Raw genomic sequence first — 17,984 nt, forward strand, 5'->3', positions numbered from 1 at the left:
CTAATTACCATGCTGTTTAAAGACTCTCAAAAATAATATAAGTGAAGCATGAGAGTTCATCAATTTCTTCAAAATAATACCACCGCCGTGCTCTAAAAAGATATAAGTGAAGCACTAGAGCAAATGACAAACTACTCCAAAAGATATAAGTGAAGCACAATGAGTAGTTGAATAATTATGTAACTATGTGAAGACTCCCTCTCATAAATAAAATTCCAGATCTTAAGTACTTTATTCAAACATCAAGCAAAACAAAATAAAATGACATTTCAAGGATAGCACATATCATGTAAGAAGCAAAAACTTAGGCTCAACCAAAACTGACCGATAGTTGTTGAAGAAGAAAGGTGGGATACCTACTAGGGCATCCCCAAGCTTCAGCTTTCGTGTCTCCTTAATTCCTCTCATAGCACGGTTTCCCTAAATCTCAAAAACTTCATCCACACAAAACTCAACAAGAACTCGTGAGATAAGTTAGTATAAATCAATGCAAAACCTTATCATTCTCTACTGTAGCAAATCACTAAAACTATTATTTAACATTTCACACTAAATGTGTCTGCATATTTAATACTCCAATCCTCAAATAGAATCATTAAACAAGTAAACATATGCAAACAATGCAAACATAACAGCAATCTGTCTAAACAGAACAGTCTATAAAGAATGCAAGAGGAATCATACTTCTTTAACTCCAAACATTATGAAAAATTACCACACTGTTGATAATTTGTTGTTACTCATTATGTAAAAATTTCAAGATTTTATCATGTTCTGACTATTCACAAATATTCAAACAATGATAGAAAACTTTTTTTTTCAAAACAGCAACATATGGACTTAAAAATAAGCATGGTAAAGGCTATACTTGACCTTTTTATTGAACTTAAAGATGCAAATCATTATTCTCAATAGCAGCAAGCAAATCTCAACAAAGAAAATGATGCTCCAAGCAAAACACATATCATGTGGTGAATAAAAATATAGCCTCAAGTAAATTTACCGATGAACGAAGACGAAAGAGGGGATGCCATCCGGGGCATCCCCAAGCTTAGGCTCTTGTTGTCGTTGAATATTACCTTGGGCTGCCTTGGGCATCCCCAATATTAGGCTCTTGCCACTCCTTATTCCGTAGTCCATCGAATCTTTACCCAAAACTTGAAAACTTCACAACAGAAAACTTAGTAGAAAACTCGTAAGTTCCGTTAGTATAATAAAGCAAATTCACCACTTAGGTACTGTCGTGAACACATTCTAAATTTATATTGGTGTTATATCTACTGTATTCCAACTTCTCCATGGTTCATACCCTCTGATATTACTCATAGATTCATCAAAATAAGCAAGCAACACATAGAAAACAAAATTTGTTAAAAACAGAACAGTCTGTAGTAATCTGGAAACTTTCCATACTTCTGTAAGTCCACAAATTCTAAAAAATTAGGACAATCTATCAATTTGTGTATCAATCTTGTGAAACAGAATCAGTATTTTATCACGTTCCAGTGAATTTTCTAAATTCCTGGACTGAGTGCAAAAGTTTCTGTTTTTGCACAGAATCAAGTCAACTATCATCCACACTATCCCAAAGGCTTTACTTGGCACTTTATTGAAACAAAAGCTATAAAACATGATTACTACAGTAGCTTAATCATGTGGACACACAAAAACAGTAGGGGTCAATGTTGGGTTCTCTCCTAACAAGCGCTTTTATTTAATGCCTTTTTAGCTAGGCATGATGATTCAATGATGCTCACATAAAAGATAAGAATTGAAACACAAAGAGAGTATCATGAAGCATATGACTATCACATTTAATCCTAACCCACTTCCTATGCATAGGGATTTTGTGAGCAAACAATTTATGGGAACAAGAATCAACTAGCATAGGAAGGCAAAACAAGCATAACTTCAAGATTTTCAACACATAGAGAGGAAACTTGATATTATGGCAATATGTAAAAGCATATGTTCCTCTCTCATAGTAATTTTCAGTAGCATCATGAATGAATTCGACAATATAACCATCACATAAAGCATTATTTTCATGATCCACAAGCATAGAAAATTTACTACTCCCCACATAAGCAAAATTCTTCTCATTCATAGTAGTGGGAGCAAACTCAACAAAATAACTATCATGTGAGGCATAATCTAATTGAAAATTGAAATCATGATGACAAGTTTCATGGTTATCATTATTCTTTATAGCATACATGTCATCACAATAATCATCATAGATAGCAACTTTGTTCTCATAATCAATTGAAACCTCTTCCGAAATAGTGGATTCATCACTAAATAAAGTCATGACCTCTCCAAATCCACTTTCATCAATATAATCATCATAAATAGGAGGCATGCTTCATCATAATAAATTTGCTCATCAAAACTTGGGGGAAAAATATCATCTTCATCAAACATAGCATCCCCAAGCTTGTATCTTTGCATATCATTAGCATCATGGATATTCAAAGAATTCATACTAACAACATTGCAATCATGCTCACCATCAAATATTTAGTGCCAAACATTTTATAGACTTCTTCTTCTAACACTTGAGCACAATTTTCCTTTCCATCATTTTCACGAAAGACATTAAAAAGATGAAGCATATGAGGCAACCTCAATTCCATTTTTTTGTAGTTTTCTTTTATAGACTAAACTAGTGATAAAACAAGAAACTAAAAGATTCAATTGCAAGATCTAAAGATTTACCTTCAAGCACTAACCTCCCCAGCAATGGCGCCAGAAAAGAGCTTGATGTCTACTACACAACTTTATCCTTGTAGACGTTGTTGGGCCTCCAAGTGCAGAGTTTTGTAGGACAGTAGCAAATTTCCCTCAAGTGGATGACCTAAGGTTTATCAATCCGTGGGAGGCGTAGGATGAAGATGGACTCTCTCAAACAACCCTGCAACCAAATAACAAAGAGTCTCTTGTGTCCCCAACACACCCAATACAACGGTAAATTGTATAGGTGCACTAGTTCGGCGAAGAGATGGTGATACAAGTGCAACATGGATGGTAGATATAGGTTTTTGTAATCTGAAAGTATAAAAACAGCAAGGTAGCAAGTAACAATAGTGAGCAAAAACGGCATTGCAATGCTTAAAAACAAGGCCTAGGGTTCGTACTTTCACTAGTGCAAGTTCTCTCAACAATGATAACATAATTGGATCACATAACAATCCCTCAACATGCAACAAAGAATCACTCCAAAGTTTCTATCGGAGAACGTAGGATAAAAACGTGCATCAACCCCTATGCATAGATTACCCCAATGTCACCTCGGAAATCCGCGAGTTGAGTCCCAAAACATACATCAAGTGAATCAATAGAACACCCCATCGTCACCACAGATATCCCATCGCAAGACATACATCAAGTGTTCTCAAATCCAATACTTAATCCAACATAACAAAACCTCAAAGAGCAAGACTCAATTCATCACAAGAAGATAGAGGGGGAGAAACACCATATGATCCAACTATAGTAACAAAGCTCGCGGTACATCAAGATCGTGCCAAATCAAGAACACGAGAGAGAGAGATCAAACACATAGCTACTGGTACATAACCTCAATCCCGAGGGTGAACTACTCCCTCCTCGTCATGGAGAGCGCCGGGATGATGAAGATGGCCTCCGGTGATGGTTTCCCCCTCCGGCAGGGTGCCGGAACGGGCTCCCGATTGGTTTTTTGTGGCTACAGAGGCTTGCGGCGGCGGAACTCCCGATCTACGTTTCTTTCTGGGGGTTTATGGATTTGTATGAATTTTTGCATCGGTTTCACGTTAGGGGTGTCCACGAGTCAGCGACAAGGCAGGGGGCACGCCCTAGGGGGGTGGGCGCACCCTCCACCCTTGTCGTTGACTCGGGACTCTTCTGGCCCAACTCTTGTGCTTCGGGGGCTTCTTCTGGTCCATAAAAGATCACTGTAAATTTTCAGCTCGTTTGGACTCCGTTTGATATTCCTTTTCTGCAGAACTCAAAAACAAGGAAAAAACAGAAACTGGCAATGGGCTCTAGGTTAATAGGTTAGTCCCAAAAATATTATAAAATAGCATATAAATGCATATAAAACATCCAAGATGGATAATATAATAGCATGTAACAACAAAAAATTATAGATACGTTGGAGACGTATCAATTACATCTTGTAGTTGATTACTATATGGTTTATTTGGTGGAAGATTATATGTTCAGATCCATTATTCTATTTAATACCCCTCTGATCTTGAGCATGATTATCGTTTGTGAGTAGTTACTTTTGTTCTTGAGGTCACGGGAGAAATCTTGTTGCAAGTAATCATGTGAACTTGTTATGTGTTCAATATTTTCATGATATGTATGTTGTGATTCCCTTAGTGGTGTCATGTGAACGTCGACTAAATGACACTTCACCATCTTTGGGCCTAAGGGAATGCATTGTGGAGTAGTTATTAGATGATGGGTTGCTAGAGTGACAGAAGCTTAAACCCTAGTTTATGCGCTACTTCGTAAGGGACCGATTTGGATCCAAATGTTTAATGCTATGGTTAGATTTTATCTTAATACTTTTCTCATAGTTGCGGATGCTTGCGAGGGGGTTAATCATAAGTGGGAGGTTTCTTCAAGTAAGAACAGCCCAAGCACCGGTCCACCCACATATCAAATTATCAAAGTAGCGAACGCAAATCAAACCAAGATGATGAAAGTGACTAGATGAAATTCCCGTGTGCCCTCAAGAACACTTTGCTTATTATAAGAGACCGTTTTGGTCTGTCCTTGGATTGGGCTACCTTGCTGCACTTTATTTACCATTACCGTTACTTGTCAAACTACCTATTACCGGCTATTTCAGTGCTTGCAAAAATTACCTTGTTGAAAACCACTTGTCATTTCCTTCTGCTCCTCGTTGGGTTCGACACTCTTACTTATCGAAAGGACTAAGATTGATCCCCTATACCTGTGGGTCATCAAGACTGTTTTCTGGTTCCGTTGCCGGGGAGTGAAGCGCTCTTGGTAAGTGGAAATCGGTAAGGAAATATTATTACTACGTGCTGAAATTTACTGGCACTTGCTACTATGGAAAACCATCCTTTGAGGGTTTTGTTCGGGGTATATTCACCTCGACCGGAAGCAAAATTTGTTGCCCCTCAACCTACTGCACCTACTAAAAATATTGGTTATGAAATTCCTTCAGGTATGATAGAACAACTGCTGGCTAATCCTTTGCAGGAGATGGAACCGAACATCCTGATATGCACTTGATCTATGTGGATGAAATTTATGGATTATTTAAGCTTGCAGGTTTACCCGGAGATGATGTTAAGAAGAAGGTTTTCTTTTTATCTTTCAAGGGAAAAGCATTGGCATGGTATAGGCTATGCGATGATATTGGATCTTGGAACTGGAATCAATTGAAATTGGAATTTCACGAAAAACATTATCCTATGCATCTAGTTCATCGTGATCAGAATTATATATATAATTTTTGGCCTCGTGAAGGAGAAAGTACCGCTCTAGCTTGCGGAGGCTTAAGTCAATGTTATATTCATGCCCCAATCATGAGCTCTTGAGAGAAATTATTATTCAGAACTTTTATGCTCGGCTTTCTCGTGATGATCAATCCATGCTCGATACTTCTTGTAATGGTTCTTTTATGAAGAAGACTATTGAATTCAGGTGGGATCTTTTAGAAAGAATTAAACGCAACTCTGAAGATTGGGAACTCGACGAAGGTAAAGAGTCGGGTATTAAGCTTGAGTTTGATTGTGTTAAATCTTTTATGAATACCGGTGCTTTTCACAAGTTTAGCACTAAATATGGACTTGACTCTTAGATAGTAGCCTCCTTTTGTGAATCTTTTGCTACTCATGTTGATCTCCCTAAAGAGAACTGGTTTAAATATCATCCACCTATTAAAGAAGAAATTAAAGAACCGGTTAAAGCTAAAGATGAAACTATCATTTACAATGTTGATCCAGTTGTGCCTACTGCTTATATTGAAAAACCACCTTTCCCTGTTAGGATAAAGGAACATGCTAAGGTATCAACTGTGGTTCGCAAAAGTAATATTAAAGCACCTAACCATATGAGAAAATTAAATTAGTACCTAGTGTTTCTATGGTTAAAGATCTCATGGTACAAAATATTGATGGGCATGTTATTTACTTCTGCGATGAAGCTGCTGGAACTGCCAAACCCGATGAAAAAGATAAACATAGGCCTGTTGTTGGCATGCATATTGTCTTAGTTAAAATAGGAGATCATTGTTATCATGTTTTATGTGACTTAGGTGCTAGCGTGAGTGCTATCCCTTTTACCTTATACCAAGAAATTATGAATGACATAGCACCCGCTAAAATAGAAGACATAGATGTTACTATTAAACTTGCTAACAGAGACACCATCACTCCACTTGGGATTGTTAGAGATGTTGAAGTATTGTGTGGGAAAATAAAATACCCTACTGATTTTCTAGTTCTTGGTTCCCCACAAGATGGCTTTTGTCCCATTATTGTTGGTAGACCTTTCTTGAACACCATTCATGCTAAAATAGTTTGTGAAAAACAAACTGTCAGTGTTAGCTTTGGTGATGAGTCTCATGAGTTTAATTTGTCCAAGTTTAGTAGACAACCTCATAAGAAAGAATTACCTACTAAGGATGAAATAATTGGTCTTGCTTCTATTGTTGTGCCTCCTACTGATCCACTAGAACAATATTTGCTAGACCATGAAAACGATATGCATATGCATGAAAGAAATGAAATAGATATAATTTTCTTTGAACAACAACCTCTGCTCAAACATAATTTGCCTATTGAAACTCTAGGAGGTCCTCCTCCACCTAAAGGTGATCCTGTGTTTGAATTAAAACAATTGCCAAACACTTTGAAATATGCTTATCTTGATGAGAAAAAGCTATATCATGTTATTATTAGTGCTAACCTTTCAGAACATGAAGAAGAAAGATTGTTAAAAATTCTGAAGAAGCACCGAGCTGCTATTGGATATACTCTTGATGATCTTAAGGGCATTAGTCCCACTCTATGTCAGCACAAGATTAATATGGAACCTGATGCTAAACCTGTTGTTGATCACCAACGACCTTTGAGTCCTAAAATGAAAGAAGTGGTAAGAACTGAAATACTAAAGCTTCTGGAAGCACGTATATCTATCCCATAGCTGATAGTAGATGGATAAGTCTCATTCATTGTGTCCCTAAGAAAGGATGTATTACTGTTATTCCTAATGAAAAAAATGAACTTATTCCACAAAGAATTGTTACTGGCTATAGAATGGTAATTGATTTTAGAAAATTAAATAAAGCTACAAGAAAAGATCATTACCCTCTGCCTTTTGTTGATCAAATGCTAGAAAGATTATCTAAGCACACACAGATTTGTTTTCTTGATGGATATTCTGGTTTTCCTCAAATACCTGTTTCACAACCTGATCAAGAGAAAACCACTTTTACTTGTCCTTTTGGAACTTATGCTTATAGACATATGCCTTTTGGTTTATGCAATGCACCTACCACCTTTCAAAGATCTATGACTGCCATATTCTCTGATTTTGCGGAACTTCTTTTGATGATAGCTTAACCAACCTTGATCGAGTTTTGTAGAGATGTGAGCAAACTAATCTTGTCTTGAATTGGAAGAAGTGCCACTTTATGGTTAATGAAGGTATTGTCTTCGGGCATAAAATTTCTAAACGAGGTATTGAAGTGGATAAGGCTAAAGTGGATGCAATTGAGAAAATGCCCTGTCCTAAAGATATTAAAGGTATTCGTAGTTTCCCTGGTCATGCTGGTTTCTATAGGAGGTTTATTAAATACTTCTCTAAAATTTCTAGGCCTCTTACAAATCTTACAAAAGTATATTCCATTTGCTTTTTATGATGATTTTGTAGAAGCCTTTGAAACACTTAATAAAGCCTTAACTTCTGCACCTATAGTTCAACCACCTGATTGGAACTTGCCTTTTGAAATTATGTGTGATGCTAGTGATTGTGCTATTGGTGTTGTTCTAGGACAAAGAGTTGATAAAAATTAAATGTTATCCATTATGCTAGTAAAACTCTAGACAGTGCCGAGAGAAATTATGCTACTACTGAAAAGGAATTTTTAGCAGTTGTGATTGCTTCTGACAAATTCAGATCTTACATTGTTGATGCCAAAGTAATTGTTCACACTAATCATGCTGCTATGAAATATCTCATGGAAAAGAAAGATGCTAAGCCTAGACTCATTAGATGGGTTCTCTTGCTACAAGAATTTGATTTAAATATTACTGATAGAAAAGGAGCTGAGAACCCTGTAGCAGATAACTTATCTAGGTTAGAAAATATTCTTTATGACCCACTACCTATTGATGATAGATTTCCTGATGAACAACTAGCTGCAATAAATGTCTCTCATAACACACCCTGGTATGCTGACTATGCTAATTACATTGTTGCTAAATATATACCACCTAGTTTCAAATACCAACAAAAGAAAAAAAATTCTTTTATGACATAAGAATTACTTTTGGGATGACCCACATCTTTATAAAGAAGGAGTAGATGGTATTATTAGACGTTGTGTACTTGAGCATGAACAGGAACAAATCCTACGGAAGTGTCATTCCGAAGCTTAGGGAGGACATCATGCGGGAGATAGAACTGCTCACCAGGTATTGCAATCTGGTTTTGATTGGCCTACTCTCTTCAAGGATGCCTGTAAATTTGTCTTATCTTGTGATGAATGTCAAAGAATTGGTAATATTGGTAAGCGTCAAGAAATGCCTATGAATTATTCACTTGTTGTTGAACCATTTGATGTTTGGGGTTTTGATTATATGGGACCTTTTCCTTCCTCTAATGGGTATACACATATTTTGGTTGCTTTTGATTATGTTACTAAGTGGGTAGAAGCTATTCCAACTAGTAGTGTTGATCACAACACTTCCATTAAAATGTTTAAAGAAGTTATTTTCCCAAGGTTTGGAGTCCCCGGATTTTTAATGACTAATGGTGGCTCACACTTTATTCATGGTGCTTTCCATAAAATGCTTGTTAATTATGATGTTAACCATAGAATTGCTTCACCTTATCATCCTCAATCTAGTGGTTGATAAGTCTCCAATGTATTTATAATTTTTGCTTGTTCCATGTTGTTATATTATCATTCTTGGATGTTTTAGAATCATTTTATAGCAACTTTATATAATTTTTTGGGACTAATCTATTGACATAGTGCCCAGTGCCAGTTGCTGGTTTTTGCTTGTTTTTTACTTCGCAGAAAATCAATACCAAACGGAGTCCAAACGCAGCGAAACTTTTTGGAGAATTTTTATGGACCAGAAGACACAAGATGTACCAAAGAAGTACCAGAGCGGGCTTCGAAGGGAGCACAACCCACCAGGGCACGCCCAGGTGGGTTGTGCCCACCTTGGTGGCCTCCCGCACCGCCTCTTCGCCCTATAAATTCTCAAATATTCCAAAAACCCCAAAAAACCTAGATCAGAAGTTCCACCGGCGCAAGTCTCTGTAGCCATGAAAAACCAATCTAGACCCCGTTCCAGCACTCAGCGGGAGGGGGAAATCATTATGAAGAGGGAGTAGTCCACCCTCGGGGCTGAGGGTTTGTACCAGTAGCTATGTGTTTAATATCTCTCTCTCTCTCTCTTGTGTTCTTGATGGCACGATCTTGATGTATCGCAGGCTTTGTTAATATAGTTGGATCATATGGTGTTTCTACCCCTCTATCTTTTTGTGATGAATTGAGTTTTCCCTTTGAGATTTCGTTATTATCGGATTGAATACTTTTATGGATTTGAGAGCACCCTATATATGTCTTGCATATGAATACCCGTGGTGACAATGGGTGTCGGTGTAAAAACCGGCGGATCTCGGGTAGGAGGTCCCGAACTGTGCGTCTAAGGTCGATGGTAATAGGAGACAGGGGACATGATGTTTACCCAGGTTCGGGCCCTCTCTATGGAGGTAATACCCTACTTCCTGCTTGATTGATTTTGATGAATATGAGTATTACAAGAGTTGATCTACCACGAGATCGTAATGGCTAAACCCTACAAGTCTAGCCCGTATGACTATGGTAATGAGCCTCTCTCCTTTCCGGACTAAGTCCTCCGGTTTATATAGACACCGGGGAGATCTAGGGTTACACAAGGTCGGTTACAAAGGAAAAGAATCTACATATTTGGTCGCCAAGCTTGCCTTCCACGCCAAGGAGAGTCCTATCCGGACACGGATGCAGTCTTCGTATCTTCACAGCCCATCAGTCCGGCCCATGGCTAACAGACCAGACGCCCGAGGACCCCTTAGTCCAGGACTCCCTCAGTAGCCCGTGAACCTGGCTTCAATGACGAGGAGTCCGTCGCGTGGATTTGTCTTCAGCATTGCAAGGCGGGTTCCCTTCTTTCCAAACTCCAAGATAGTCTTCGGACATGATGATTGTATCTGGACCTGTAACACACACCACACACAACCGCATAGAGAATATAATATTCCACGGGTCCAATCAGCTGACAACTTTTTAGCACGTGACATTAATCCTGCTCGTCCTCGAGTAGGTAAATGATAAAAGAAATAATTTATGGAGTGTGAATGCTAGAAGGTGCACAAGTTTGATCATTGATGATTTCAATCACCTTTTCTAGCATCATTGTATGTCATAACAGTAGCTCAACTCATAAAACTTTTCATGATCAAGTAACAAGCTATTCACATGTTAAAGCATAGACCATAAACTTTCTTGAAAACTAACAAACTATGTTCTCAGTCATCAAACAATTGCAATTCATCTTATTTTCAGGAAGGGTCTATGTAAGAGCTTTGATTTAACAAATCCCACATAATCAACTATCATATAGTCTTCCATGATTGCTACCACTCAAAGCATATTTTTAGAACAAATAGCATTCATCGAACACAGAGAAAGATAGGGGCTCAATGTTTCGCCTCCCAACCTTTTACCTCACGGGTAATGTCAACAATAATAATTCATGATCAAATATATTTGAATGGCCATATATGCTTAGATCTTTCCCCATCACATGATGCTTGCCAACTAAAGAGTAGGTTGTAATGAGAAGGAATACTACTGACTCTTGCATAAAAGTAAAAGATAGACCCTTCGCAGAGGGAAGCAGGCATTTGCAGAGGTGCCAGAGCTCGAAGCTTTAAAACAGAGATGAAAATAATTTTGAGAGGTATGCTTGCATTGTCAACATAACGACCAAGAGTTCCCAATATCTTCCATACTAGATACATTATAGGAAGTTCCCAAACAGAAAGATAAAGATTCTACTCCCCCTCCACCAACAATCACACTCCACGGCTTGTCCGAAACAACGGGTGCCATCCAACTATCAACAATCCTGGGGGAGTTTTGTTTAAGTTATTTGCGATTTTTCTTTTGATCTTTTGATCATAGGACTGGGCATCCCAGTTACCAGCCATTTTCTTGTGAATGATGAGCGGAGTCCACTCATCGTGAGAATAACCCACCTTGCATGGAAGATACTAACAGCCCCTAGTCGCTACATGAGCGATTCGGGCATACAAAACATATTATTATTTGAAGGTTTAGAGTTTGGCACATGCAAATTTACTTGGAACGGCAGGTAAATACCGCATATAGGTAGATATGTTGGACACTCATGGAAGAAACTTGGTTCAAGGAATTTGGATGCACAAGCAGTATTCCCGCTTAGTACAGATATTTTGGCTAGCAAAGGATTCTAAATAGCAAGCACCACATGCTACAGGATCCATAACAATATAACTTCTATACAAATATACCCAAGCATAACTCATTATGTTGTCTTCCTTGTCCAACTTCAACTAATTTGCTGAGGTTTGAAAATAATTAATGGGGCTCACAATCATAGAAGATGTCCAAGATAGTATATTTATATGTGAAATCTCTCTTCCTTCAATATTCTTTCATGAATTGTTCAAGTGACCAATACAATGTTTGCTAACCTTCAATAAATTTACCACCTCTACTTCTTATATGTGAAGTCTTTACTCCCCATGGTATAAGCATATGAAACATATATAATTTCAGATTTATGATATTCAAATCATTCAACTATTTACTCATAGGATATAAGTGAAGCACACGAGTAAATGACAAACTACTCCAAAAAGATATAAGTGAAGATCAATGAGTAGTTAAATAATTATGTAGCTTTGTGAAGACTCTCTCTCATTTAAGAATTTCAGATCTTGGGATATTATTCAAACAGCAAGCAAAACAAAATAAAATGACATTTCAAGGATAGCACACATCATGTGAAGAAGCAAAAACTTAGGCTCAACCGATACTAACCCATAATTTTTGAAGAAGAAAGGTGGGATGCCTACCGGGGCATCCCCAAGCTTATATGCTTGAGACTTCTTGAAATATTATCTTGGGGTGCCTTGGGCATCCCCAAGCTTGAGCTCTTGTGTCTCCTTAATTCCTCTCATATCATGGTTTCCTAAATCTCGAAAGCTTCATCCACACCAGACTCAACAAGAACTCGTGAGATAAGTTAGTATAAACCAATGCAAAAACCTTATCACTTTCTACTGTAACAAATCACTGAAATTATTATTCAACATTACATACTAAATGCCTCTGCATATTTAATACTCCTATCCTCAAATAGAATCATTAAACAAGCAAACATATGCAAACAATGGAAACATAACAGCAATCTGCCAAAACAGTACAGTCTGTAAAGAATGCAAGATTCATCATACTTCCCTAACTCCAAACATTATGAAATTCTACCACACTGTAGAAAATTTATCAGAGCTTATTGTGCAAAAAGTTTCAACGTTTTATCATATTCTGGCTTTTCTAGGGAATTTTTGCAACAGCGATAAAACTTTCTGTTTTGAAATAGCAACATGTATACTTGCAAAATAAGCATGGTAAAGGCTATCCTTGACATTTTTATTGAAAATAGAGATGCAAAACATAATTCTAAATAACAGCAAGCAAACACTAACAAAATAAAATGACGCTCCAAGCAAAACACATATCATGTGGTGAATAAAAATATAGCTCCAAGTAAAGTTACCGATGAACGAAGACGAAAGAGGGGATGCCATCCAGGGCATCCCCAAGCTTAGGCTCTTGGTTGTCCTTGAATATTACCTTGGGGTGCCTTGGGCATCCCCAAGCTTAGGCTCTTGCCTCTCCTTATTCCATAGTCCATCGAATCTTTACCCAAAACTTGAAAACTTCACAACACAAAACTCAACAGAAACTCGTAAGCTCCGTTAGTATAAGAAAATAAATCACCACTTAGGTACTGTTGCGAACTCATTCCAAATTCATATTGGTGTAATATATACTGTATTCCAACTTATCTATGGTTCATACCCTCCGATACTACTCATAGATTCATCAAAATAAGCAAACAACACATAGAAAACAGAATCTGTCAAAAATAGAACAGTCTGTAGTAATCTGTATCAAACGTATACTTCTGTAACTCCAAAAATTCTGAAATATACTGGTGGACCTGAGGAATTTCTCTGTTAATCTTCTGCAAAAATAATCAACTTAAAATCACTCTTATGTAAAAAATGACAGCTAAACTCGTGAGCGCAAAGTTTCTGTTTTTTACAGCAAGATCACATTAACTTTCACCCAAGTCTTCCCAAAGGTTCTACTTGGCACTTTATTGAAATAAAAGCTGTAAATCATGATTACTACAGTAGCTTAATCATGTTAACACACAAAAACAGTAGGTAAATATTGGGTTGTCTCCCAACAAGCGCTTTTCTTTAATGCCTTTTAGCTAGGCATGATGATTTCAACGATGCTCGTGTAAAAGATAAGAATTGAAACATAAAGAGAGCATCATGAAGAATATGACTAGCACATTTAAGTATAACCCACTTCCTATGCATAGGGATTTTGTGAGCAAACAACTTATGGGAACAATAATCAACTAGCATAGGAAGGCAAAACAAGCATAACTTCAAGATTTTCAACACATAGAGAGGAAACTTGATATTATTGCAATTCCTACGAGCATATGTTCCTCCCTCATAATAATTTTCAGTAGCATCATGAATGAATTCAACAATATAACTATCACATAAAGCATTCTTTTCATGATCTACTTGCATAGAAATTTTACTACTCTCCACATAAGCAAATTTATTCTCATCAATAGTAGTGGGAGCAAACTCAATAAAATAACTATCATGTGAAGCATAATCCAATTGAAAATTAAAATCATGATGACAAGTTTCATGGTTATCTTTATTCTTTATAGCATACGTGTCATCACAATAATCATCATAAATAGGAGGCATGCTTTCATCATCATAAATTTGCTCATCAAAACTTGGGGGACAAAACATATCATCTTCATCAAACATAGCATCCCCAAGATTGTGGCTTTGCATATCATTAGCATCATGGGTATTCAAAGAATTCATACTAACAACATTGCAATCATGCTCATCATTCACATGCTTTCTGCCAAGCATTCTATGTAATTCTTCTTCTAGTACTTGAGCACAATTTTCCTTCCCATCATTTTCACGAAAGACATTAAAAAGATGAAGCATATGAGGCAACCTTAATTCCATTTTTTGTAGTTTTCTTTTATAAATAAACTAGTGATAAAACAAGAAACTAAAAGATTCGATTGCAAGATCTAAAGACATACCTTCAAGCACTCACCTCCCCGACAACGGCGCCAGAAATTGGCTTGATGTCTACTGCGCAACCTTCTTCTTGTAGACGTTGTTGGGCCTCCAAGTGCAGAGGTTTGTAGGACAGTAGAAAATTTCCCTCAAGTGGATGACCTAAGGTTTATCAATCCGTGGGAGGCATAGGATGAAGATGGTCTCTCTCAAGCAACCCTGCAACCAAATAACAAAGAGTCTCTTGTGTCCCCAACACACCTAATACAATGGTAAATTGTATAGGTGCACTAGTTCAGCGAAGAGAAGGTGATACAAGTGCAATATGGATGGTAGATATAGGTTTTTGTAATCTCAAAATATAAAAACAGCAAGGTAACTAATGATAAAAGTGAGCACAAACGGTATTGCAATGCTAGGAAACAAGGCCTAGGGTTCATACTTTCACTAGTGCAAGTTCTCTCAACAATAATAACATAATTGGATCATATAACTATCCCTCAACATGCAACAAAGAGTCACTCCAAAGTCACTAATAGCGGAGAACAAATGAAGAGATTATTGTAGGGTACGAAACCACCTCAAAGTTATTCTTTCTGATCGATCTATTCAAGAGTCCGTAGTAAAATAACATGAATCTATTCTTTCCATTCGATCTATCATAGAGTTCGTACTAGAATAACACCTTAAGACACAAATCAACCAAAACCCTAATGTCACCTAGATACTCCAATGTCACCTCAAGTATCCACGGGTATGATTATACGATATGCATCACACAATCTCAGATTCATCTATTCAACCAACACAAAGAACTTCAAAGAGTGCGCCAAAGTTTCTACCGGAGAGTCAAGATGAAAACGTGTGCCAACCCCTATGCATAAGTTCACAAACGGAACCCCCAAGTTGATCACCAAAACATACATCAAGTGAATCAATAGAATACCCCATTGTCACCACGGGTATCCCACGCAAGACATACATCAAGTGTTCTCAAATCCTTAAAGACTCAATCCGATAAGATAACTTCAAAGGGAAAACTCAATCCATTACAAGAGAGTAGAGGGGGAGAAACATCATAAGATCCAACTATAATAGCAAAGCTCGCAATACATCAAGATCGTGCCAAATCAAGAACACGAGTGAGAGATCAAACACATAGCTACTGGTACATACCCTCAGCCCCGAGGGTGAACTACTCCCTCCTCGTCATGGAGAGCACCGGGATGATGAAGATGGCCACCGGTGAGGGATCCCCCCTCCGGCAGGGTGCCGGAACAGGGTCTCGATTGGTTTTTGGTGGCTATAGAGGCTTGCGGCGGCGGAACTCCCGATCTAGGTTTATTTCTGGGGGTTTCTGTATTTATAGGAATTTTTGGCGTAGGTCTCACGTCAGGGGGGCTCAAGGTTGTCCACGAGGCAGGGCCCCACGCCCCGGGGGGTGGGCACGCCCCCACCCTCGTGGGCAGCTCGGGACTCTTCTAGCCCAACTCTTTCACTCCTGGGGCTTCTTTTGGTCCATAAAAAATCAGCAAAAAATTGGCACGTCAATTGGACTCCGTTTGGTTTTCCTTTTCTGCAATACTCAAAAACAAGGAAAAAACAGAAACTGGCACTTGGCTCTAGGTTAATAGGTTAGTCCCAAAAATCATATAAAATAGCATATAAATGCATATAAAACATCTTAGATGGATAATATAATAGCATGAATACTTCATAAATTATAGATATGTTGGAGACATATCAGACATCACGTGTGCCCGGTCATAATTTCGGACCATTTTGTTCTGTCGTTCCACGTTCCAAAACGCGGTTGCCAGCGGCACGTCTTGTCAAAGCAGGGATCGTGTCCCCTTATCGCGGGATTCTCATCAATACGGGCGTGGGTAACCCAACCATGCCGTTTACACAGGCCTTGGGAATAGGCGAGTTTCAAGGCAAATGGGGAGGCATTCAATATTCACTGCCTTTATAAGGGGATAAAGATTCCCTTCTTCTCCCACACCTTCTTTCTCCGCCCTTCCGATCTTGAGCTCCAGCGCCCAAGTTCTCATCTTTTTCCCACTGAAGCTAGCACTCAACCATGGCCGGATCCGGAGGTCAGGGCAAGTGGATGGCCTCCTCCGTTAAGGCGAAGGATATTACCGAGCTTCGGGCGGCCGGGTACTTGGCGAAAGAAATCGCCCACCACCTTCCAGCCCAGGGGGAAACTGTCCCCACGCCGAAGCCCAACGAGAGGGTGGTATTTATCCCTTATTTCTTCCACGGGCTAGGGTTTCCTCTCCACCCTTTCGTCTGCGGGCTGATGTACTACTACGGGATAGATTTTCATGATCTATCTCCAAACTCTTTGCTCAACATCTCGGCGTTCATCGTCGTGTGTGAGGCCTTCCTCCGCATTCAACCCCACTTCGGGTTGTGGCTCAAGGTCTTCAACGTGAAGCCAAAGGTGGTGGATGGCCAGCACGCGGAGTGCGGAGGGGCCATGGTGAGTAAGCTGTTCAATGTCTCCTGGCCGAAAGGCACTTTCGTGGAGACTGTCAAGGAATGGCAGAAACAATGGTTCTATTACAGAACCCCGTGGCACCAACTGGGTCGCGACTGCCGAATTCAACCCCGGTGCCCCAATGCGGCTCACGTCATGGGTCGAGAAGAGCCCGAACTGGTGTTCGTCAGACGAGCTGATAGTGCTGCAGACACGCGTTCAAAGCATGGTGGACAAGGATGTCAAACTTGTCGATATAATCCAGGTGATGCTAGTTCGCCAGATTCTTCCGTGTCAAAGCCGAAGCCCCCCCTATGGAAGTTCAATCCGAAGAAGCACCATACTCTGAAGAGGCTCTTCGAGACCACTCACGAAGGTGCCTGGAAGTTGCTCTTTAAGGACAATGAGAAGCCGCCGGCCACAGATTCAGACCGCAAACACGACATTAACCATCTTGCCGGCGAGGTATGTTATTTTTTAACGCATCCCCTACTTGCCTGTTTCGAGGATGATGTTTGAGCTTTTATCATTGCTTCTTCAGGACTGGATGGAGAGGGCGAAGCGGATCCAGTGTCCGGCTCCGCTGCCTGAAGAACCAGTCATCCCGCGTTTAGCGAAGATGCTGGTGCCGGCACCCTATAAGGCACCAGAGAAGAAGGCCAAGGGGGCCAAAAGCGGCCCCCGTCGCAAGGGTGCTTCAGACGTGACGTCCGAAGACGAAGAGACCCATTCCTCCATCCCTGAGGACGACGACGAGGAAGGGGAGGAGGAGGAGGAGAACAACCCTCCCCCCGAGGAGGGAAAGAAGACGAGGACGGCTTCCACGAATATGGAGGCGAGAATGCCC

The sequence above is a fragment of the Aegilops tauschii genome, chromosome 4 (genome assembly GCF_002575655.3).
Source record: "Aegilops tauschii subsp. strangulata cultivar AL8/78 chromosome 4, Aet v6.0, whole genome shotgun sequence".
In the NCBI taxonomy this organism is placed as follows: domain Eukaryota; kingdom Viridiplantae; phylum Streptophyta; class Magnoliopsida; order Poales; family Poaceae; genus Aegilops; species Aegilops tauschii.